Source organism: Myotis yumanensis, unplaced genomic scaffold (genome assembly GCF_028538775.1).
Source record: "Myotis yumanensis isolate MYYU_CA2020_CCGP unplaced genomic scaffold, mMyoYum1.0.hap1 SCAF_17, whole genome shotgun sequence".
Classification (NCBI taxonomy): Eukaryota; Metazoa; Chordata; class Mammalia; order Chiroptera; family Vespertilionidae; genus Myotis; species Myotis yumanensis.
In genome coordinates, this window is record NW_027223768.1 from 8,728,807 (window position 1) to 8,754,627 (window position 25,821).

Consider the following 25,821-nt stretch of genomic DNA (forward strand, 5'->3'; position numbering starts at 1 on the left):
AATCGCCTCCAAAGGCGCATGTTATAGGTATGGACAAGATCCCTCCCACCAAATGCTCTGTGCTCAGTAAGTCTGAGTGCCCTCCTCTCTGCCCACTTCTCAAATCTACCACAGCATTTATACACGGCCTATTCAGGTCCATAGAGCATGGCAGCGTTATCTCCATCAGCACCTCCATCACCATGACTATGACCTCCACCCCCATCATTGCCTCACCATCACCATCACCACCACCATCATCTGCTCCCACACTTCCTCCCAACACCATCCTATCACTACCTGTTACCACCATCAACATGACCACTTGCACCATTTTACCATCACTGTTACCACTCCCACCTTCAATACCAACACCACCACCACCACCACCACCACCACCACCACCACCAAAGGATTAAAGAACTTTCTGAAGTCAGAGAACTGACCACTGTTCCCCAAGACCTCCTCTTAGGCTGTCAATAGAATCAGCAAGACTGGGGGTCACTTAGTCGCTTCCCGAGTAGGTAGATGAACGGTTTAGGTCCATATAACACCCAACTGAACTGGGTCTGTTCACTAAAGCATTGCTCTCCTGTATATTCTATTATAGTATATAATTCTTTTTATTTTATTTTCTTTCTCCTGACATATTTTTGAGTCAACTTTGTTTTCCCAGTAATGTAGATGTCAACATTATTCAGTTTAGACCTTGATACATTTATCTCCAAAGAGGAATGACTGTCACAAGGACATTATGTACACACACACACACACACACACACTCCAGAAGGTAAATGAGGAATTATGGGCCTTGGTCCTCCAAAACGAGGCAGGTTCTTTTGTTTGCCTGATGGAATGAGTTAAGGAAAAGTGCACAATGTTTGCCGATCACTTTTGAGTCTTTCTGCGTCTTCACCCCTGGAGACAAGTGGATTTGTGCTTAGGTCTGCAGGAGGGAATGCTCTCTCTCACCCCTCCCCTCAGCCTCTGCCTAGACTGACTCCCTGGCAGTGATTGGCTCCCGCTTGAAAGAGGGGCGTTCCCTGAGAGTTAAAGGCCAGGCTCTCTCCTGGCCCTTCTGTCCCAGCAGGAAAAGGGACCCTCCAGCTAGCTGGCCCAGGAGGCAGGCTTCTTTCTCAGCCACTTGTTCAGACTAAGTGGGGAGCTTCTTCCTGTAGGGCCATGAGGGTGAGTATGCCAACACTGGAAGTTTGAGCTTGAGCTTGGGGGAGAAAGGGCAGGGGTGGGATAGAAATCCCCAAGGAGCCCCCTTAGGCTGTCTGAGAGGTAGTGATTAGGATAAGAGTACCTATATTTTAGGTGTAAAGTTCAATGTAATGTAATATGATGTGTTAAAACATGTTAAGTAGTTCCCTAGAATAAACTGTGGGTTAGAAGTGAATGCAATTACTACCACTGATCACAACATTTATTGTGTTGTATGTGCCAGGCGCTATACCTGGGGCTTTCTATATGTCCTCCTTTAAAATACTTACTAAAATCTTCTGAGGTCAGTATCATCCCCATTTGATAGGAAAGGAACTTCAGCTTAGCATGCAGAGGGGAAGTGCAAAGCCACCCTGCCTAGGGGATGGGAGGATGGAAAAGCCCAGGTCTCCCACTCTCTGATCTCTCCTCTTCACCCCGCTCTGATCTGCTCAAAATCTGACCATGCAAAGGAGCAACGGCTGGGTTCTCTGGGTTTTGCATTTGAGGGCCCATTTCTGCTCCTGTGATATGGATAATGTATGGGCAGGATTCTGCACATTTTCTATTCTTGAATTTACTCATTTCTTTTTAGAACCTAGTACCAATTTTCTAATTGTAATTGGCCTTGACTCCTCCACTTGTCTGTCACCAGACCCTCCTCGCTTACAATCTTGAGGGTGACCACAGACCATGCTCCCTCCTCACCGAGATACTCTATCCACCCAGAAACAGTTTCTTGGAAGACCCACAGTTCTGGCAGAAATGTAGGCACAGAAGATAGATGCTTAGAATGTGGGGTTGTTTCTTACTGGGCAGTTTATAAACATAGGAATGTGGTGATTCCAGTTACTCTCCTATATTTTCTGGATAAGATTTATTGTTAATTGTGAGACCATGGAGGGGGCTGGCGGCGGGTGGGGGGGGGGAGGGCACAGGCAAGACATGATCTACTCACTCTGGACTGGGGTGGGATTCTCTGTTGGTTGGCATTTTGGGCGTGAAGACCAAATCTGAGGCTGATGGAGCCAAGTGGGGTCTGTTAATATTGCCATTCATGGACATGCACTAGAAAACCACCTTATGCATTTACAGGAAAACATCGAATGTAATATCTTTGTTGAGTTTAATCAGAACCAGAGTAAAATTCCAGTTGCCAAGAATAGAAACTTACCCTAATGATTTCATTTTTAGCCCAAAATATACAGTGTTTTCTCTGCCTGCTCTGTTTGTCACTTTCTAAAACAAGAAATTACCCAGCGACGGCTTTGGTTTGAGGGATGGGAGGGAAGTGATAAACACTGAGCAGCAAAGCAAAGCGATCGAGTGTCGAAGGGCCTCGGTGGACGGGCATTCGGAAGCGAGTTCAGCTGGTGAATCGTTGCCTTTATTTCCCAGGACCCTGTGAACCACTCGGTCAGGGTTCCCTCGTCCAGGCTGTGTGCTCTCGGCAGCGAGCGCTTCATAGGGCAGAAGTGAGTCAAAGGCAAGAAGAGGAGGTTGAGTTACCATCTGTGTATTTTTCAGGCAGACATAGTTGTTTTCAGAGTTTCATCTTCTAGAAAATGGCCCTTTTCTAGAAGAAGGAGAGTCTCAGGCTGTGAGAAAGAGACAGGGCACCTAGGCAGAAGAGAAGCTGTTCGTTCTGATTTGTCATATGGAGTCGAGGAAATGGCTTAGATTAGGAATCATGCTGCTCTGAGTGCAGCAGAATGGTGGTTTCCACTTTCAGATCTGGGGTGAAAACCTGGCCCTCCAGCCTACTGCCACCAGACGCTCTTTAAAAGAGACAGGGCCGCTGCCTTCTTTGAACTTCTCAGGAATAGCGTGAGCAGGAAGGAACAAGTCATCAGAAGGCTCTCCACCAGGGAGCACTGACTGTCACCTATAGGACAACAGTGACATTTTGGCAGACGCATCAGAAGGGCACACACTGGCCATGAATCATGTGGCTTGGCCCCTTCCCACTGGGCACCATGGGAATCTGAGTAATGCTGGCACTGAGGATGGCCCTGGCTCTGGGGCTGGATCTGTTGCTTCCAATTAGGGGCCAGCCTGGGGCTGAGCCCAGGTCAGGGACAGAGGGAGAAACCGATCTCATTTCTGATCAGCTTGGAGCGTGATGAGTGCTTGTGGCATGAATGGATGAGTCTCGAACAGATGGACTCAGACCAGCCCAACACCTGCAGGCACTGGGAGAGCTGAGTGAGCTGGGATTCGCCCTACCGTTAGGAAGCCTGATGTCAGGGTGGAGGGAAAACGAAGATGTGGAGGGAGGAAGATGGACCTAGAGTACAAAGCAATTGAGAGAGGAGGGGAGTGGGAGAAAGAATAAGAACAGTAAACGAGGCGCGAGAGAGGGCAACAAAATGACAAAGGAGAATGAGCAAGGAAAGGAGGGTGAAGAGAGAGACCCAAAGGGCAAAGGAGCAATAGAAAGAGAGGGGAGCAGCTGAGAGAGGAACCGGCGAAAGGAGGAAATGGAAGATAAAGGCAGAGGTTGGGAGCAGACCTTGAAGATGGCCTTGGCCTCAGCTTTTGGAAAGTGGAAGAAATCCTTGCACAGATCATAGTCTGTGCTGGTGAGATGTGACTCTGGGTTTCCCTAGAGAAACAGCCCGAGCAACAGCTAAACAGCCACTAGCAACTCCCCCAAAGAACCCAGATTTCATCAAACTGGCTTCTGGTAACCTTACCAGATAATCCTGCTGATATTTTCCAATTAGCAGCCTATTAGAATATGATTTTTACTGGAAACATTCCATTTGAGCCCAAACCCAGTGATAACATTGCTTGGCAGAGTGACACAGTGATTTCATTCCATAGGTTAGGACAAGGCCACATTCCAGGATACTCCACAGCATGTTCAACACAAAAGTCCTTCATCCCAGACCCGCTGTGCTGGGTGTGCCAGACTGGCTTGCTTAAGATAAATGAGATTAAATGACCTCACTATTATCAGATTCAGAGAAAATGCCTTGGAAAGAAATGGCAAGTGAAAAGGATCAAAAGACAATGTGGGGGGAATTGGGGCTTCCCATTGATGCTCCGATCCAGCTGCAGTTCGTTAGAATGTAAACTGTGTTCAATCAAATCCTCTGTCATGAATAAAACCCCAAACCAAATCCAAACACAGATAAATGGTGATGTACTTGGATTTCACTTAGGGCTTGCATCATTGCTCCACCAGGTGCCATGCATAAGTCTCGGGTGCAGGCCACGGCTCCATTCTGCCCGCGCCACCGCCATTTCCCTGTTACTGCTGCCCAGCCAGTGAGTGAGTCCTTCTCTTCCTGGCACTCAAGCATTAACGGCAAACCAGGAAGGTGGGGCTCCTGGAAGCCACCCCCTAACAAAAACGACCAGATGGATTAGGAATGTTACAGATGCAGGAAAGCTTTCACGGCACGAGGGAGAAGAGACACAACTGGGATGAATGAGGAGACCTGGGGTCTTCATCAACATGAGGTTGCTGAGAATATCCGGCAAAAGGGCTGCCTGCTGAGGTGAGCCCTGTTCAATGCGGGAGAATGGCCTCTCATAAAAGAGTACTAAACTAAAAGTCTATTCAATTTTAAGCAACCAGGACAACTCAAAGGAGGAAGGGAGGCAGGGAAGGAAGAAGGAAAGGAGGGAAAGAGAGAAAATGCGTCATAGTGTCAACATGAGGGTGATTCTTCATGTTCCACAAAGTGAGCCTGGGAGGTGGAGACCTGCAGACTCAAGTTACTCAGCTGACTGCCTTCACTGAGGCTGGTACCACATATAACTGCTCATTCAGGAAGCCTCATCTTGGTAATATTAGAATAAAGCTAATTTTAAGTAGATGCATATGTTAAAGGCAGACACAGGGGGCGAAAGACTAGAAGGAAATACAGCAAATGTTAGCGGTACTTGAGTTAGAGGATTATGGGTAATTTTTGTTTATTCTTTATACTTTTCCATATTTTCTAAATTATTGCAATGATCCATGAATAGCTTTTATAATCAGAATAATGTATTTTAAAATACTTTGACAATATTATATCTAAAACTATTGAAATGTCCATAGATTTTACCTATTAATTCCACTTTTGAGACTTTATCCTAATAAAATAATCTGAAAAGGGAAAAAGATACACTCATGATTTTTGTGTGTGTGGGCAAATGATTTATAATTGCAAAAGCAGACGCCAAGTGTTCTTCAATAGTGGGATAGTTGTTAGTTACTTTGTGGAAATTCTTTTTCAGAAACTTCTCTGTAGTCATTCAATATGAAAAACTGTGAAGACAACAGGAACAAGGAGACATGCTTGTGCTGTAGTGTGGAAGGAGGGAGAAGCAGGTTCGAGAAGACTGGAATCATTGCAGCCTAGGGAAATCACATGTGCATAGGAGCCAGGTCTGGAAGTGAATACTTAAAATGAAACCAGTTGTATTGAGTGTTAGAACTTCGGGTGATCGCCTCCTCTCCTTCATTTTCCAAGTGGTTCATAATGTTGTTATAATGTCTTTATAATGAAAGTAAAGTCCATAAACCTTTCCATATGTTCTTTCTGTAGACCCTTCAGGTTTCGGGCGATACCAGATACATTCCCGCGTCAGTGTTCGCCCCACGGTGCCTAGCCTAAGCTGTTTCGTTCTGCAGTGGCTCAGTCAGTGCTGCTGACTAAGTCCCCAGGTTTACTCTGTGGCTTTGGCGGGTGCAGGTAGCGGACATGCTCAACCTGTGAGCAGCCTCTTTGTTTTCTCAAGTTACAGATTTATCATGTTGAACAGAGAATTAGAAACTGCTGAACAGCTCGGATGTCTGTGGACACATTCCCTGTATTCGGCAGTTCTTGGCCATGAATGTGAAGGGTTGAGGACTCAGATTCTCCTTTATCTATTGTTGGCTTGGGCGGCTGCATACTCTAAAGCTCACATAAGGTTTGGATATAATGTCAGCTTCTGATTATCTGTTACATGGGAGGAAAAAATTGGAAACAAACCGCCAAGCTATTTGTAGTGCGTATAGTTTGGTTTTGTACACCCCAGTTTGGGGGCAAGAGCAGTGGGAGGAGGCGGAGGGGAACCACCAACATCCAGTACGTGCCTGCCACTTGCCCAGCGTTATACTAGGGCCTTTCACCGTGTTGCTCACTTACACTTATCAGATAGACAAGGGAACTGAGATGCCGAGATATGGTAACTTGTTGCAGGCCACACAGGTTAGGAAAAGGAATGATCTAGTCCCAAAGCACATACTGACATAGTCCACAAAGTGAAACAAATCACTTGCCATTAGTCTAGAACTGACTTTAATCACCAGGGGTTCTTTTACCACCCGTGGTTCTCAACTAGGAGTGATTTTGACCCCCGACACCACCCCAGGAGACACTTGGCAACATCTGGAGACATTTTTGCTGGGGGGTGCTACTGGCATCTTGTAGGTAGAGGCCATGGATGCTGCTAAACATCATATTGTGCACAGGACCACCTACCACAGTGAAGAATCATCTGGGCCAAACTGTTAATAGAGTTGAGGTGGAGAAAGCTTGCCATATCATAATAGAACCCAATGTAACTCACCCCACTAACTTCACTTCCTGTTCACTTATGATATTAAGTTTCCGTGGCCCTGAACAGTTCTCAAAGATATGAAGCATCTGAGGTGCTGTTTATTGGTCATATAATTAGGAACCACTGAGCATATGTAAAGCAAATAAATGTGCATAAAATCTGGATGACAGTGCCAAGTTTAACTCTGAAATTTATGAGGGGAGTTCGTAGTGAAATTGCCAGCAAGAAATTAACAACTCCCCAAGTGTTACCAATTGTGGCTAACCCTAATCTGTATTAAATTCTACGATGAATAGCTAAACATTCACGGAGTCTCACTCGGGATTCCCATATGTAAAATCGGAAACTTGGCTGCTCTCCGATGACAAGGTCAAATCACTAAGTTTTAACACTTCAGCTGTGTCTATAAGCAGAGTGTAAATTGCTTTAGTTTGCTGTGGCTGGCCTATTTGGAGGGGGTGCACACATTAATTTTGTTCCTTCTATGTCATCAAGACAGCCCCTGGAAAACCGGAGTTAATGAATTAGTCAATATTTTTGTGGTTCACCATAATTTGGAGGCATAGAATTGTAACAGTATTTGAGAAAGACTCTTAGAAACTCTGCAAAACTGAAAAGGACTCAGGGATCATCTAATTTAGTCTTTAATCGATCAAGTGGTATTCATTGGATGACCTATGATGTGCCCAACACCATGCTCAGTACTGTAGAAAATACTAGGTAAGTATAAAGCATGAATTTTGCCTTCAAGTAATAAACAATATGGGAAGGAGATAAGACAAATGCACAGGAAATATTTAGTGAATAACTTGGGTTCTAAATTGTTTTGTACAGACTGTCAGCAATGACGGGTATTCAGGGAAGGTGTATCACATAAAATTGTTGATATTTGTTCACTTGTGTATCTGTCCATTATAATGACAGCTACCTGCGTGCAGGGACCTAGAAGGCACTTTCTACTCTGTATCTGTCTTGGTGTCTAGGCAGAGCCTGGCCCGTGAAAGCCAACTAGTAAATGTCCATTTAATAAGGGAATGAATGATCTCAATGGGTAATGGGACTGATCTTGGCCTTGAAGCCACAGGAATGTCTTGACCAACGTTTCCCACTCCTGGGATGTCCAAAGAAGTTTGGTAAAACAAGGGTTCCATGGCCAAATGGTTTTGGGAATTGCTGGGTTAGAAATAGCTCTCTCTAATCAGAGCTTCCCATATTCTAATACGCATTGGGTCTAGGACTCACTGACTTGGGGTCAAATTTATTTGCTCATGGAAACGTATCTTACTAAATATTTGGTAACATAAATTTGACTTAAGATACCAAGAAATCCACGTTGAGAATAATTAGTCTAACTATCCAAAGGAAATAGCTTCTTGAGTTGACTAATGCTTTGAAAACCAGTATGCTGGAGCTCATACAGTTATGATTTGGGGATCTTCTAGAAAGAGTTCAAAGGAAGTCCTGTCCTTTGGGGCCAGGCCTGTATGAAGGAAAGACCAGGACACTTTTTATGCCGCCCTAAGTAGCTGTTCTCAACGGCCTCTTTGGAGCTCTGGCTTAGAGAGTCCTACTTTGGCGTGTGGCCATGGCTTGAGCCTGGGACGCACATTTTTTAAAAATTTGGATGAGTCTTTTCTTAATATTCCCACTGGGCTTGTACTTTTATTTTTTAAATGTCTTTTGCCCTGAACTGCTCAACTGGGCTTGATAACTTCCCAGCAGGCTGCTGGCTGCAGAGCATGACCTGGGATAGCGCCTGTTTGTTTCTCTGTAAGTCTGCGCTTGCTTTGATTTGGGTGGGTTTCCTTCCATAGTTTCCCATTATGAGGATCACTTATGGGACCAAACCACTAAAAAGGCAAAAGCAAATTTGTGTTTCTTTGTTAAAAACATTTTCCTTTTGAAATATATCTTTCAAATGTACAGTTATTTTTCCTTTTTTGATCAAACTTTGAAACAAGTCTTCCAGACCCCAAAGGGTTTTTATTAAAAGACAAAGCAGTTTAAAAAGAATTGATGGTGAACTGGGGAGTTGAGTAACGTTCTATTACCATCAGGAGCAAATACAAGCAGACGGTGAGACGTTTTGTGAATGATTTCTATTTCAACATTTGAGCCTGAGGATACAGTTGAGAAGGCAGAACTAAATCCATTTTTGCAAGTAGCTTTGATTTTAAGATAAATTTGTAAAATGATTCCTAGCACATTGTGTCATATTCTATCTATCTCAACTCGTGGCCATGAATTTTGTACCTGGACCCCTCGCAAAGGAGCCGGTCATAGCACAGCCTTGCCTGTACTGGGACTGGGGCGGGGGGGGGGGGGGTGGGGTGGGGGTAGGGGGGCGCGGAGCACGGGTCCTGAGGATGGCATTACAGAAAGACCCCACCCAGTCCGTTACTGCAAATCATTGGACGTGATTCCAACATTGAGGAATGAAGTTGTCAAACTCTATGGCAATGTGGCAGAATGAGGCAGGAGCAAAAGTCTAACTCACCAAGATTTGTCTACCTGCTGCTATTGTGGGCGTATGGCACACCCTCCCCTTCAAGACAGGCCCTGTGACCCTAGTGGCTCAGGTCTCATCAGCTCTTTGGTCACATTTACTCTGCTGCTGTCCCCAGCGCTGGGCTCTGCCTGCGCAGGCCTGACGGGAGGTCACTGTGCACTGCTCTGCTGTGGCTGCTCCTGTGTCCAGGGTTCGAATGAAACACGGAGACCATCTCTCAGAAAATGTACAAGCCCTTTGGGCACAATGCCTCTTGTAGATGATATGAACTGGGCTTAAGTCACATAATTTATGGCTAGTGCTTGGCAACTGTTCAACTGAATTCAACAAACATGTAATGAGCACCTGGGCCCCGCAGGTGCAGCATGCTGGGAAGTTAGGAGGGGAATAGGCTGGTCTGGGCGGGGTAATAAGAGAAGCACACAAACAACTAACCCGAAACAGAATGAAAGTATACTATTGACTCACTTGCTTAGCAAATATATAGTGAGCACCTACTGTGTGTTAAGAGCACTGTTCTAGATGTGGGGATTCAGTAGTGAACAGAGTGGGGACGGGCTCTGCTCCCAGGGAGCTTAAATTCTAGTGGGGTGGACAGAAAACACAGAACAAATGAGCAACAAAAAGTCAGTTGGTGGTAAGGGCTGGAAAAAACAAAGCCTGGTGAGGTTTGGGAATCGCAAGTTGAAGGAAGTGCTGGTTCGGTCAGGGAAGGTCTTTCCGATGAGGTGATTTTATAAAGAGACCTGGATGAGTATGGGAGACAGCTCCGCAGAAACGGGGCCGAGGGTGGCCAGTGTAAAGGTCCTGAGGCAGGAGCACGCTTGGCAGAAACATCGACTGTGCCCCTGCGGCGGGGTCAGATGATCACCGCCGGAGAGAGGAGCAGAAGGTGAGATCTGAGACGCAAACAGAGCCAGCTGTTGTAGAACGTTATGGATCCTGGCGAGGGCTTTATTCTAAAGGAGAAAGGAAGCCATGAGAAGGCGTTGAGCAGGAAAATGACATGTCTTGATATGTTTTTAAAGGAGACCCTGGCTGGGAAGAGCATGAAGCAGGAAGATTGGTTAGATCAGCGGTTCTCAACCTGTGGGTCGCGACCCCTTTGGCGGTCGCCTAACACCATCCTGCATATCAGATATTTACATTACGATTCATAACAGTAGCAACATTACAGTTATGAAGTAGCAACGAAAATAATTTTATGGTTGGGTCACAACATGAGGAACTGTATTTAAAGGGCCAGAAGGTTGAGAACCGCTGGGTTAGATGGTTCTTGTAATAACCTGGGTGAGAGGAGGGGGCGGTCTGGGCTAGGATGGCAGGGTGGAGGAGGTGAGAGGACATTGTAAGTGGGGGAGGTGGAAGGAACAGGGAGATTAGGATCCCTGAAGTGATGTAGAAAAGTGGGGAAGGGGAGAATCAAGGATCCCCAAGATTTCAGCATCCAGCTGGATGGAGGGGTGATTTGCTGAGATGGAGAGCTCTGGGGAGGAAGCAGGTGTTAAGAGCAGAATGACACATTTAGGTTTATACATCTTAAATTTGAGCTCTTTAGACATACAAGTGGAGTGTTTGAGTAGGCAGTTAATACAGAAATTTGGAATCAGGCGGAGAGGTCAAGGGCTACATTTTGGAAATATCTCGCTTTGGAACTCATCTGGATAAGGAGCCTGCAGAACTAGGTCACCGAGGTTTATTACGGGATTCAATTTCTGACCTTCATTCTTCTGCAGATGAAATTAAACAAGTCTCCCCTCTCTGAGACCCCCCTAACCGCCAATGCGCCTTCCCTGGTAAGTCTCTGGAAGGTTCCTGAAAGCAGAGACTCTGCCTTATTTAGCTCCCAGCCCCTCACACGGCCGTGCATGCACCTGTCACATCAGCACCCACAAACCACAGCTGAGTTGGAATGCCACCTACTATGCCCCCAGGGCTGTGCTGCGTGCTGTGATGTTGGGAGTGGGATCAGGAACCAGTGGGGAGTCAGTCTCATCATACATCAACCAGCAGAGAAACTGAGGGACCATCTGTCAGGAAAGAGACTCACAGCGGCAAGGGCCCCAGGGTCCAGTCTTGTCTCTGTTACTCGGGGACGCTGGGTATGTCACCCCAACTCTGGCTTCAGTCTCCTCATCTGTCCAATGGTCTGGACTGATTATCTCTAAGATTCCTTCCAGATCCCTGCCTCACCAAAGGAAGCATTACTTGTAGGGTAGCTGGGAAGAGATCTAAGACCTGCTGAGGGCGGGGGGACTTGAGTTCGCCCTGATATTCCTTTCACACTCACATCTACCTCAGGGAAATTCAGAAAAGAAGACAATTGATATCTGCTCATTTGCCAGCTTTTTTCATATCTTTAAAAGAAAATTAAATATACATATTTATCTCAATGAATATATATATTTCATTTTCATATGACTAGTGATAGCTAAGATTTCTCAAATATTTTGTATATGCCAGTGGGTATGAAGTGGATGATCTCACTAGCTCATGCTAGCTCTGAGTACAGTTGTTTTCCTGCACAGAGGAGGAAACTGAGGCCATATATATGTTTGCCTTGCTGAATTTCAAAAACCAACCAACCAACAACCAGATACACTCTAACAGTGTTTTACTCAAATTACATCATTTTAACCTAGAAAATCTCAAAGAGTGTCATACAACTGAGATTAAACTTTTATATCTTAGAGCAATTAAAATTGTTTATTACCTAACTAGCATTTTAAGGCAAATTTTTCTCAACAGATAGTGTGTATATATATATATATATATATATATATTTTCCTCATAACCTCAAGATTCATTTATAACTAATGGAATATTTTTGGGGGATTGAGTGTAATTTTCTCAAACAAGTATGCAAAATTCCAGATATTCTATCGTGGTTTTTCCAATCCAGGGATAGCTAATGCTAACTCAGGGATAACTAATGTTAACATTTAGGGCACAGCCTTCTAGAATTTACTTTAGTTTTCTAAAGGATCTTATTTTGACATAGGCCTGGCCCCTCGGAGCGTGTGATGGAGAAGGGGAGGTCTTTCTCGTGCCCAGTAGGTAAAAATGGAGTTTGGCCTGGCAGTGAGGAGGTGGAGTCACTGCTCTTGTAATTTTCCAATGGGATGGCACTTGCCTGGAGCCACCATCTGTTTGCAGGGCAGCTCTGAGTGCTGGGCATCTGATTTCAATAAGCCCGGAGAGCGGTCCTGGCCTACAGCACATTAGCAGCAGGCACAGCTGCTCTGTCTCCACACCCCACAAGCCCACGGAGAGTTGGTCTCGTGGCGCCGTGGTCCCGCGTGACAACAGAAGACAGTGGTTGCTGTTGGACCCTGTCCAATCCTGCAGAGGTCAGCTCTTGACCCAGAGCCTTCTGGAGCGTAGAGAGGCCAGGCTGGTATTGTTCTTTATGATTCGTTGTGTTGTCTCAATTAGAAAAAAGAAATCTATGGAAGTCTGGGTGCAGAATTCTCAAGTCTGGAATTCCGCCCACATATGGAAAACAAGACTCACTCACGGAAACAATGCCACTGTGTTTGTCACCCACGGACTCGGGGATGCGACCACAGAGAATGATTGGCGCGTCCTCCCAGCGCTCTCCGCCTGGGACTGATAAAGGGCCATCCCCGAGCCCAGCCGCAGTCAGACCCCAGTCCAGCGACGGGGGCAGCAAGTGGCGCTCACTGTCTAACGGCAAACACAGCCCCGCCGCTGGCAGCCGGCCCGTGCTCACTGCCATTTTGGCTACTTATCAGCAATAAGATATTTTATTTCACAATATTTAGACAATGAACACAAGAACATAAACAAGTTAATTATTTCAATGTTAATAAGGAAAACATCCCTTCATCTCCAGACCACATGCGTTTATTTCAGTGGAGTGAGCGGGTCACCCTGGGCTGCTGGCTCTCGCGGGCCTTGTTAAGTGGGCAGCACTAGACTTCACCTTGCCCTCCTCCAACCTCTGTCCCTCCTCTGGCCCCCACAGTGCTGCCTTCCCCCTCCTCCGGGCTTACCATCCTCTCCCGGGGCTCCCTCCCAGGACCCTTGGGGGCTCCCCGGGGGTCGGGCTGCAGCTGGGCCGCATGGGGCCCTTGTGTGAATTAGCAGAATGAACCCTTTTCTCAGGCAGACTCAGCTCTGTGCCAGGGGGATGGTGTGGTGAGCAGAGAGAGCCCTGACTCACCCCCTTGGCTAGAAGCTCTGTGCCAATACAACCGGTACCACCGCCACGGAGACTGACTGCCCACAGCACCCTCCCGAGGACTGGACGGGGCTGGCTGCGGCCGGGGCTGACTCGCAGTGCCTGGCCCGGCCCCTGAATTGTTGCACAGGCCCGGAGGGTCCGCAGGTACCCCTGGGCTCCCAGGCGGTGTCAGCAACGGAACGGGGAGGGGATGTGACATCTCTGCAGGGCAGCTGGGCGCCCGTCTTCACGTCCACCCAGCTGTTGTCTGCGGAGCTGTGGGTGGCTCACCCTGTGCCAGCCTCTTTCCCACACCTGTCAATCCGGCCGCCCCCTCTCCTTTGTCTCCTCCGCTCTCTAACCACACCACACCTGCACACAGCAAGCACTCCAGCTCCCCGCCTCCCCGCCCGCAGCCCACCTGCTGGCCTCTGCCCACCTGCTGGCCTCTGCCCGCCCGCACACAGCCCTTTGGGGAGCCCTTCTCCCCAACCCTGCGCTCATCCCCAGCACCCTGAGAAGTGGATTCCAGTCCATGTGTGAGAAGCTGGTGATGCCACCCTGATCGCTCCTGAGTTCGCGTTTAAGGGAAGCCTCCTGGAGACTCACTGTCACCAGGTGGCGGTGCCTAGAGTGGTGCCCTGGGCAGACAATGTCGGGGAGCTTCACGGGACCCCCTAAATCAGTCCCCGCGTGTTCATGCCTGGCTGTCACCAAGAAGCCTGGTGGGAAGACTGACTGGTGCCACCCAGCTTTCAAATCCAGTAAGTGGTTGAGCTTCTGTTGCCCAGGGGGTGCCTTCCCCAGCCAGGACAGCTAGTCCTGATCAATAATAGTCCCAGCGCCTGTCCAGGAGCCAAGAGATGGTCAGAGGGAAAGGAATACATTTGTTGATCTAGAGCAGTGATGGCGAACCTATGACACGCGTGTCAGAGGTGACACACGAACTCATTTTTTTGGTTGATTTTTCTTTGTTAAATGGCATTTAAATATATAAAATAAATATCAAAAATATAAGTCTTTGTTTTACTATGGTTGCATATATCAAAAAATTTCTATATGTGACACGGCACCAGAGTTAAGTTATGCTGACACGCCGAGCTCAAAAGCTTCGCCATCACTGCTCTAGTCCTCAGCTTCTCTTCCCAGCCAGACCCCATGGCTGCTCTGTGCCTTTAAGATTCCCCATCTCACCGCCCTGCATGACTGCCTCATGGTGCCCTGTCCCCTGTCTAGTCACTGTTTGTTCCCCCACATTCTGTGTGCACAGCAGACACCACACACACACACACACACACACACACACACAGGTGCACACGCTCCCTGGAAATAAAGATGCTTCCATTGCAAACCACCCCCCCCCCCCCCCCCGGGATGCCCACCCCTCCTTGCTTCTTGCCCGTCTTGGTAAAAACTCAAAACTCACTTTTTTGTTTGGCCAATCTCTTCCGAGAACCGGGGTTCAGTGGGAGCGCAAGGTCAGTGGATTCCATTGTTTTTAAACTTGATCAAATCGTATATATTGTGAGCTCTGCCTTCCACTCACCTGCTGCTTCCTGAGCCTAGACACAGACTGGGGAAACCGGCGGTGGGGCCAGCTCCTAATCTGGTGCCCTCGGCTGGGCTCGCAGCCCTGGTTCCTGTGCCCGGGCAGCCGAGTTATATTAAGGAAGAACAGTGTCGGCCTGGCAGCCTCTGCCAGGCCCCGAATTCCTGAGGGGTCACAGCCTGACTTGAGATCGGCCTGGCCGAGTGTCTCCCGCAGCGCTGGGCAGGCGTGGGCGGTTGATAAATATCGTTCGATGGCAAGGGGTGACGAAGACCCCAAGAAAGGGCTCTTTCTTAGTTGCTCGCTACTAACTTGCCGGCATGTTCCGGATCCTGGGAGGAGCCAGGGGGCCCAGGGTCTGAAATAAACAGCCCCAAGGCCCAAGGCCCTTGCTGACAGTGCCTTTCTGGGAATAGGTTCTTGATCGAGTTTCTGCAGGAAAGTAGGCCTGGGCTCAAAGCAGGGTCTGTGCTGTCCACAGCTAGGAAGCAGGTGGAGTCCATGCAGCCTGGTAGTGTTGGTAATTGCCTCTCCCAAGGCAGGGGCTGAAGGGGAGAGTAGGCCTGCTTTGTGGCATCTGCTGCTTTCTGAGGTGTAAGTACTCCCACTGTGGCCAACTGCAAGCTACCAGTGTGACCTCGTGAGTGTGGAGAGAAGAGACGTTCCCAGTGGAGCAGGAGTGAGCCCGCATGAGCTGCTCCAGCCCACCCTGGCTGCAACATTGCCCGGGATGAGAAAGGAGAACTTCCTTTATCTTTGGAGCATCTCACCTTCTCCTCCTGTTGACCTTTCAGATCTCAGATGTACCATGCCTTCCTCCAGGAAGCCTTCCCTGCCTGCCCGATATGCCCTCTCAGACAGCATACAGCGCGTGGCTCTCTCAGGGCCCTGATCGGAGCGGGACCTCCCCTTCCTTTGTGTGGTTCTTGGTCACTGTCCTCCTGACCAATCTGCAAGCCCGCGCGGGAGGGAACTGTATATGGTTTTTGTCCACCTGTCTCACCAGTGCCTAGCACAGCTCCTGCCACAAAGCTGGTGCTTGAGAAATAGCTCATGAGTAAAGTAGAAGGAAAGAAAGGAAGAATGGGAGAAAGAAAAAGGAGAAAGAGAGAAAGAAAGAAAAGAAAGGAAGGGAGGAAGGAAGGAAGGAAGGAAGGAAGGAAGGAAGGAAGGAAGGAAGGAAGGAAAGAAAGAAGGAAGGAAGAGAAAGAAAGAAAGAAAGAAAGAAAGAAAGAAAGAAAGAAAGAAAGAAAGAAAGAAAGAAAGAAAGAAAGAGAAAGACCTGAGCTGGGCTTTGCTGCTAACTCTGATTTTAGATAAGGCACTTTATCCACTGTCTTCTTTCTTTATTTCCCCCTCTCCCCATCATATATTTAAAATCTTCCCCATGCAGGATTTCTCATGATTCTCTCGATGCTAGGATTCTATGGATCTTTGAGTCAGAATGGTTATGCAGGTCTTGAATATTTGCAGCTGCCTCAGCAAAGTCTCTATTTTTGTGTGTGTGGTGTGTTTGTGGTTACGTGTGTGTGCGCGCGCGCGCATACGTGCATATGTGTGTGTGGTGGAGGGTAGACGGGGCAGTCAGAAGAAGCCCGCAGAAGGGGGAGAAGTACATTTTATAATGAAAGGCCTTTATTCCCTTTTCATGTCCGAGGCTCCCAGGTCATTAAAGAATCCTCCTGACCCTGCGGTATTAGATCCATCCCAGTGATTCTTTGCCCGAAAGGCTAAAGGCTTCCTTGGAATTAAAATGCAAGTAAAAAGGGCCAATCAGCTTGTAGGTCCCTTGCAGGCAGGCCTGAGTGGTAAATGTCCTAAATGCAGCTAATGCCCAGGGCAGGGCAGTGCAGTGAGAACTCAGTAAAAACGACGGGATAGTTCGCCTGAAGACAGACCTCACTTTGGCAGTAAGTACTGGTTCTAATTAAGAACTTTGGTGGGACCCAAAGTTCCTCCATTTTTATGTGTTTACTTAGGGACATATGGGCAGACACAGCTTCAGAACACTTTATAAGTTTGGTAGCTTTGATCACAAATGAGACAACCCTGCAATTACTTCTCCCTGAGTCCAGCCAAGCTAGAGGGCTCTTGTCTCTGGCGTTTCTTTCCTATCCCGGTCCAGCTCTTTTTGGCCAGGCCAATGGCAAAAGCAAAGCTGTGGGCCCCTTTCCCTTGTGCGGCATAAGTTCATGCCAGAGACCATGGCTTTGTCGCCTTTGTGACCACTGTGAGAGGGGAAGCCACCTCCAGGCCCTGGTAAGAAAGGAAAGGAGCCTGGTCTGTGCAAAGCATGACACTGACTTTGCATGTGACGAAGCCACGTGGAGGCAGCGTGGAGAGAATCCCAGACTTCTGTGCGAGTGAGTTTTAGCTGCCTGAGAACGCCCTGTGACGGGAACAGACCCTGGAGGCGGGGGAGAGCTGTCCCGGCCTCAGTCCTGGGTCAGTGCTCAGGAACCCCTGTCTGTGCAGAAGCTGTTGACCTGTGTGAGGCGCTGTAGAGGAACCAGCAGGGGAAGATGGGTTGTGGCAATGCCAGCAATAATGACAAGAACACTAAACGTTGTGAGGCTATGTGCCTGGTGCAATGTTACCCATTTTATAAACATTATTCTATTTAATCATCACAGCAGCCTTATTATTACCCCCAACATATAGGTGGCTTAACTGAGTTATCCCACAAATGAGTGGTAAATCACAGTGATACTGTGGCATTGAACCTGTGTCTTCCTTGTCTAGAGGTTTCCTCCCAATGTCTTAAAACCCATTTCCCTTTCCTCTCACTTTCCAAGGACCTCATACTTTAAAATACCCCCTTGAGTCATTGACTGATGTTTGAAAGTTGACTCCAAGGTTTTATTAATATAATGAGGACAGCTGCCATTTGTTGAATGACTTTTATGTGCCAGGTACTATGCTGCTACATATATTCTCTCATTTAACCACTACTTTGTAAGGATGTATTACTATTACTCCAATTTTATAGTTCAGGAAACTGAGCATCAGGGGGAGTTTATATAATGTATTTACAGTCCCACAGTCAGTAGGAAGGAAGGCCCAAGGCCAGCCTTTTGCTTGCTCTGTTGCCTGTGCGTGGTCCACAGCCTTCTGACCGAATTCGATGGCTACTAAAAGCAGTCGCCTCTGGCATCAGCAGCAGCCGAGCATTATCGGCCATGCATTGCTTATGAATGAAGGGTCAGAGGTCACTTTTTGATGGCGTAGAAGTTTGACGGCATCAAACTTCTGTGTACCAAGCAGAGGACCTAATGATCAAAGTGGGCCCGGTGGCAAGCTGGCAGGCAGGCTTTGTGAACAGAAAGTCACAGGGGCATGTCAGCAGCTCTCTGGGGAAGCAGGGAAGGGATGGTCAGCTCGAGGTGTGACTTCCGAGGCTGTGTGATGGACAGCCTCATCACCTCAGCCCTACGAGGCACACAGGGCCCAGGCAGCTCTGAGAAGGCGTCTGCGGGAAAATCTGTATTTTCATGGACTGAGTCAGGGCTAAATTAAACACTAGGGTAATCCACCACATCTGAATTTCATCGCCATTATATCATTCTTCAGACCTTGTAAACGTTTATAATGATATTTTTGGTAGGTTGGAGTAAGCCGTCTACATCTGAGGTGTATTACTTTAAATCTACATTTATAGACTAATAAAATGAGGTATTGGCCAGCTCGTCTCCTATAGTCATATCCTCATGAGTATCCAGGCAGCAAAATGAACCAGGGTTATGAGTAAGTGTCCTGAGGTAGCCCTGAGGGCACAGGCCCTAAAATATCCATACGTGTCATTAGTAGGAGGTGTGGGGATGACCAGACCTGTGTGTCTGGGACCAGGCATTCCCCTCTCAAGAGAGGCTCAACGATCTGCATCTCCTGGAAATCTGAGGCCTGGGAAAAAGGAGCCATGGCCTACACCCCCTCCCCCATCAGTCTCGCTCAAGAACTGGACATCAACATCCTTACTGTGAGGTGGCACTGGGGGCTGACCTGGGATGGGCTGAACATGAACTATGCATTATCACAGGTGGCATTACAAGAATTACTTTTTAAACGGAAGCAAAGGGCCAGTGTTTGACACTGGATCAGAATGTTTGGAATCAAGACTGTCTTGGAGCCATGATTTTCCTACTTATCTCACATAGACTCAACTCAACAGGTCTGGTCAGGACAGTCTCTGCCTGGCCTTCCTAGTGGCCCTGATCCCTCGCTCACTCCTGGGAAATGATGGTAAAAGACCTTCCCAGTTCCTTCCCCAGGAACTACCGTGAGCCCCTCGGGATGAGCTGACTCAGAGATTCTCCCCTGGAGATGGCTGCTCTTCCCTCCCAGGCCCCGCCCTCTATACGGAACCAATGGCAATTCACCTCTCTTTCCTGACTCCTCTGTTCAATTACACATCTTGGGCCTCTGAGTCCTCCAGCTTTGCTCTTTATACTGAATATTAAAGTCCACAGCTGGCTCTAATCTACAAGGCGGCCAGCCCTGCAGGTACGTTCATGCTTGAGAGGAAGCTGCACATCCAAAGTCCTGCTCCACTTTGGGGCCAGCTTAGCTGTAAGGGCGGGGACTCCAGAACTTGCAATGCAACCCATGGCACGCCCCCTCCAGGAAGCCTTCCCCGAAATGCTGCATCCCACTAATCTCCTTTCCTAACCTCTGTAGTTTCTTTGCACCATCATCAACAATCCATTCGTTCAGCACACTCACTGAGCTCCCACCATGTGATGAAGTACTTGGTGAGCACAGAAGTTCCCGCCCTCATTCTTAACACAAGAAAACAAATAATAGAATGAAGTACTAAGCAATAAATAAAGTTGGGTAAGGGAACAGAGTCTACTGGTGGCAGGGTTTGGTGGGGGTGGGAACAGACATTTTAAACTAGGGGGTCATCTGAGCAGACCTAGTGGTGAAGCAGATCTGTGGGTAGGAGTGTCCTAAACAGAGGAAACAGCATATGCAAAGTCCCCGAGATAGTCACAAGATCAGTGTGTTGAAGACCTAGCAAGAAGGTCAGCGTGGCTGCCACAGAGCAGGCAGGCAGGATGCAGACTGTTGGAGAGGGTGTCAGCGCCAAATCATATAAAGGCAGGGCTTCTCTACCTCAGCCCTGCTGATATTTTGAGCCAATTCCTTGTTGAGCGAGGGTGGGTGGGTGGTTATAGCCCTGTGCATTGTAGAATGTTAAGCTGCATCCCTGGACTCCACTGATTAGATGCCAGTATCACCACCACTACTACCCCCCCACCCCATCCCCCCGCACACACACACTGTGACAATCAAAAATGTCTCCAGCTGTTGCAAATGTCCCCTGGGGGGGGGGGGGGGGGCGGAATTCACTCCTAGTTAAGAACCACTGAACTAAGTCCATGATAAAAATTTGGGTTTTACTCTGTGTGTAATGGAAAGCTGGTGGAGGGTTGAGAGCTGGGAAGTAACATGACATGACTTGCAGCCCTAGAAGGGCACTCTGACAGCTGTTGGGTTAAAAGGTTGTGAGGGAACAAGGATGGAGGCGAGGTGACCCAGAAGGAGGTTCCCGTAGTCGTCGGGTGAGAGGGGATACTCGTTTGGACTAAGCAGCAGTGGTGGGGTGGGGAGAAGTGACTGGATTCAGAATTTCGTATGAAGCCACCAAAACTTGCCGGTGGTTTGGCTATGAAAGGTGACGAGGAAGGCAGAATCAGGGATGCTTTCTAGATCTGGGGTCGGAACAACTGAGGGAATAATGACATCATTGAGACTGAACCGAGACGTGAAGAATAGTTTGGGGGTCAAAAATCCTACATCTGAGATGTCCATTAAACATCCACGTGGCCATGGACATTGGGATGGAGATCTAGAAGTTGTAGATCGTGTTTAATGCCTGGGGAGCATGAAATCATCTACGAAAAGAGTGATACAGAAAAGAAAGGATCCTGGAGCGGCTCCAGGGCACCCCACTATTTCGAGGTCCGGGGAAGAAGAAGCTAGCAAAGCGGGTGGCAGAGGAGGCCAGTGAGAAAGAGGGACATAAAGAGAGCTCCATGTCCCCAAGGCATCCTGGCCCCATCACTCAATCTGCCTGAGACTGTCCTCAGCCAGGTCACCATGCAATCGGGAGCTCCTTGGGCATTCATTTGTGTTCAGCATCACCGACCACTCAAACACCAGGATCTAAGCAACCGGAAGACTTCACAGACGTCTCCTTGTTTAACCCTGACACTCACAAGTGCTATTAGTCCCATTTTATAGCTGAGGAAACTGGCAACCGGAGAGGTGTGGTACCTCACCCCCCATCCCTCCCGGGCCTGGCACCCTGGGGAGTCTGATTCCATGTTCAGCCTCTTTCCACGGTGTCCTTGGCCAGGGGCCCACTCAATGCCTAGCACAGGCCTCCTGCCTGGGAGGGGCAGGCAGGAGCGTGGAGCGTTCGTGTAGGGCAAGTGACTCTTAAGGTCCCTCAGCCACCACCGTCCAGCATTGGCACCTGGAGTCTGACGCTCCTCACCTGGGGCTCTCACATCTTACCCCTTGTCTACGGCCACGGTGTTTCCCCAGCCCTCAGACCATGGTCAATGCAGCAGCCCATTCAGCAGGCAGGGGTGCTATTATTAGTCTTACTTTACAGATTCAGAAACAGGCCCAGAGGGGTTCTGTGACTTGCCCACATTACACAGCGAGGAGAAGGCTGAGCCAGAAATAAATCCCGGCTTTCCTGAATTGCAGCATTACTGTGTCGAAATAAAGAACCCATCCCTGACTTAACCGTTATTCTGTCTTACACACAACTTTCCCAATCCATAAAAGAAATAAGCTTGACAGGTTTGTGGACTTTTCCCAAGCCCAAGCATGGCCAGTCCAACTTCTGTCCATAATCATTTAAGAAGCTGAAATGACTAGAGTTGAACGTTTAAAATTTTAAGATTACTTTTTTCTTTTTTTTGCTTAATCATAACGGTGCTTTTCAAAAGAACCTTTGAAACATATTTGTTGCTTTACTAAGTCCTCCACTTTCTGACATGCCCAGTTCTTTTTCAGAAAAAATTAAAAACAACAATGCTTAAAAGCCCCACCCCTCAAATGTTTTCTTCCATCTCTAAGATACAGACAGAGAGATGCTGACACCCGGCCATGAAATCTGGAGTCAGGTTTTGGTGTGTGACCTCCTCACAGAGGAAAAGGAAAACATTGTTAAAGGTTCACACTTTCCCATCAAAGGGCAGACACGACACCCTTGAGCCCGGGCGAAAAGAAGGTAATTCGTTTCGTGCCTAGGAGACATTCTTGGCGGTGTGTCGTGTCCGGGGACAATTGATTCCGTTTGTCATTATGAGTTTCAGAAAGGGTGGATATACACTTTCCATACCTCCCCCTCCCTTTTGGGCACAGAAAAACTAAGTTGACATTTGCTTTTCCCTTCAAAACAAAACAAACAACAAAACCCCAAAAACCACCAAGGTGCAACAGCGATGAATTCAAATAGCCTCTTGGCTACTTTGCTTGCGGTGCACTCAGGTTCAATACAGTCCCCTGCGCTGAGGGGAGGGGACTGGGTGTGATGTGACACACGTCTCTCTTCTGCTGTAAATGTTACTGGAAAGGTGCATCTGGCCTGATGACAGTGTTACCGGGAACAGTGGCCTGAGCAGTGGCAAGGAGAGAGGGATACTCAGACGAAAATGACACTAGAAACAAATGTTTTCTCCCCTTCCCTCCCCCGACCCCCCACTGGCCGGTAACCTCAAATAGAGCTGCCATAGCTGCCTAGGCAGGAGCGTTGGGACTGGAATTCAGCATTTGAGGAGATGTCACTAATAATCTCTCTGAGTCCCGGTGGTGAGCATGGGGCCCGGTGGGAGGGCGTTTCACAAGGGGAGAGTTGGAATGAGCCCCAGGGGAGCATGGGAAATGCAGAAGAGGGAAGAAGGGGAAGCTTTCTTGTTAAAAAAAAGAAGGGGGGGGGATTGTCACTGCTGATCTGCCTGCAGGGGCTGCGTTAGCCAGGCTCTCAGGAAAAGGGGACAGGTCACCTTTGTGGCCCCCTCTGGGTGTGCGTCACTCTTTCGCACACCCTCCCCTGGGAAGGGAAGGTCAGGCCTGGGGTCAGTGACAGGCTGCCCCTAAGTTAGGGCTGGGGTTAGGATTAGGGTTTGGTTTCCCTGAAGGTGTCAGCTCCAGTGTCCACACCAGGAGCCTAAAGCTGTTTATAGGAGGGGAGAAGCTTAAACGGCCCCCTTCCCCGCCCCCCACACTGCAGCAGCCTGGAGCCTCCCTCATGAGAAAATGGTAGGCTCTCTGCTCTGGGCAGGGACTGCTTAAGAATTTGACAATGTCAACACTTTAATGGCATCTTAGCCCTGCTGTCCTTACAAAAATATACTGAGGGGAAGGGATGCGATTTGTGGGGACAGAAGCTCCTCCCAGAGCGACTGCACCCACAGGAGGACCAACACAGTTATCCCCATCCCAGGGCCGTGGTGCCCCTCTGCCGCCCCAGCGGTGGGAGGAGGATGTCTTGTGCCCCTTGGACAATTGCGGTCACGGTCGTGTCCGGGGGCCAGAATCAGAGGAAGGTGGCTCTGCAAGAACGAAGTGGGAGGAAGATGACATGGAAGGTGGGGACAAAGGCCAGATATGATTATTGTTTTCTTGCTGGGTTTGCCAGAGAACATCAAACCGCAGGGATGAAAGCGGGTAGGGAAGTCATGGTGGTGATGAAGTTGCGTTGTCCTAAAGAAGATAGAGAGAGAGGAGAAGGAGGAGGACAAGGCAGAGGGGAGGACAGACGAGGACAGCAGCTCTCACTGACTCGGGGCCTCCTTGGTGGCAGGCACAGTACCAGCCACGCTGCACACTTTGGTCAGTGACTCTACACGCCAGCCCTGCGAGGGTCATCATTCTGACCTTATCCACTGAGGCTTAGAGAGCCTGTTGCCCAAGGTCAGACAACTGGGAGCCACAGAGCTGGCCCTTAACCCCGGCCTCTGAGCCCTGCCTTTTCCTAAGCCATGCTGTCATCCATACCAGTAGCTTGTAAGCTTTTTTTTTTTTTTACCCACGACTCACAGTGAAAAAATACATTTCCATCATGATCCAGTTTGCACATGTATATGTGTAACATATATACAACTGAAACAAGTTTCATGAGTACTTTCCCTGGCTGCATGCAATACCCACTAATTGCTGAAAATCGTACTCTGCTCTCTTTCATTTAGAGGGAGAGGGAGAGACCAGTAAATTGATTCCACATCTCCATATGGGTCTTTGAACAACATTTTCCTTTCCTCTGGCCTCTGACAGTCGATTTGAAATGTTTTCAACTCCCTGCTTGATCTTGTTGGATGCCGGGCCGCACCTTTGCTTCTGAGGCATGTTGCTAATTGTGCACTCCGGACCGTCCCTCTGGTCAGGGGCCATCATCAATCAAATATTTCAGAAATTACAAATATCTGACAGAGACGCTCGCTTGGAAAAGAGTCCGTCCAGGAAACCATCCAGAACACATAACCGCTGATCTCAGGCCCCGACTAGTAATATTTTAGGCGGTTGATGCATGCTTTCGCCAAAGCAGCTATTCTCTCTGTTTCCAGAACCTAAAGGTCTCCTCTGTTCTGATGGGGCAACGCACAGTCACCATCTAACACTAAATGCCAAAGGACAAGAAGAACGCGAGGGGCGGTGCGAGATCTACCAGCCCACCACCAACAGCAGGGCTGTCTTTCTCAGTTTTTGGTGATCACGCTTGCTTTTCGGGGGTGTGCGTGTGCCTCCACCCTGCTCGCAGATTTGGGGGGTGATGTGGTTTCGACAGCCAGGGGCAGTGCCAGGCTTGGCTGAATCAGATGTAGGTCATGGAAAGTGAAGCCCAGATCAGGTGGCTCGGCGTGCGCCGGCCCTGATGAGCCGCGGCCACGGTGACTTCACTGAGAGCAATGTGCACACTAATTGAGAAAACATGTTCCTGTGATGGCCTCATGCAAAAATCCAGTTACGAATTTTTTTTTTAATTCCTAAGAATTCCTTGAATATTTGCCGTGCGTGTCTATACAGCCTCCCGGAGTACTTTTCCTTCTTACTGAGAGGAGCTGTGTTTTTCTGCTGAGGCCCAGGTCAGATTTTTAAAGGGGTAGGATTCTGACAAGTGGGCACAAGGACACAGACCTCGGGAGGAGCAGGGAGAGGGCCGGAGAGGAGAAAGGTCACCTACACCTTCTGTCCGTTTCCTGGGGCAGGAAAAAGCAGTCGAGCTCAGGCACTTGCTCCATCAGCCTCTGGTCTTAGTAAGGGCTTTCCAGCGCCCTCTCACTCACCCTCACCGCTGACCTCTGACACTGACCTTATGGTTCCCTTTTATAGATGAGGAAACGGAGGCTCAGAGGGGTTACGGAATAAACTGATAAAATCTGTCTGAGTTTGGGCCGGGCTCCTTCTATTAAATCTACTCGCCTGCAGGACAGCCCCTCCCCCAGGAAGCCTTCCTGGAGGGCACCTCATCATTTCTGAGGTCTTATGGCCACACAGTCAGCACCTCTTCGGCTGGCTCCCCTGATACAGCTCTCAATTGCTCCAGAGTCTAGACGAGACGGTAAAAAAGCCTGCTGACAGGTTCTGTTGGTGCTACACGGATGTTTTGAAAGTGAAGAAATTATACATTCAACCTCAGAGTCTTGACTTTTCTCAAAAGGTTGGAAGATCTGGCCACACTGGACTTATCATGGTGGAAAGCAAAGGGGACACACGGCCTGTCCCCTTTCCATGGGCCATGCCATTTGTAGTTCACTGCACCCCACCAACCTGTGGCCTTACCTCACTCACATGCCCTGACCAGCCCCTAATGCTATTTTAATTTCGGCTCCATAG

General features: G+C 48.5%; 1 protein-coding gene across 3 annotated transcripts in view; it reads right to left on the bottom strand.

The window, feature by feature from the left end:
• Positions 1-25,821, bottom strand: part of NGF (nerve growth factor) — a 49,161-nt gene that overhangs the window by 16,795 nt on the left and 6,545 nt on the right. The window contains exons 1-2 of one of the 3 annotated variants that reach the window (XR_011468631.1): positions 14,848-14,983; positions 8,659-10,194 (exon numbers count right to left, since the gene is read on the bottom strand). The exons of 1 other annotated variant lie outside the window; for it this stretch is intronic. The gene's annotated coding sequence lies outside the window, so the exon portion shown is untranslated. Of the gene's footprint in view, positions 1-8,658; positions 10,195-14,847; positions 14,984-25,821 lie in introns of those variants that run through there. One more of the 3 variants, XM_070395973.1, reaches the window with a different exon arrangement.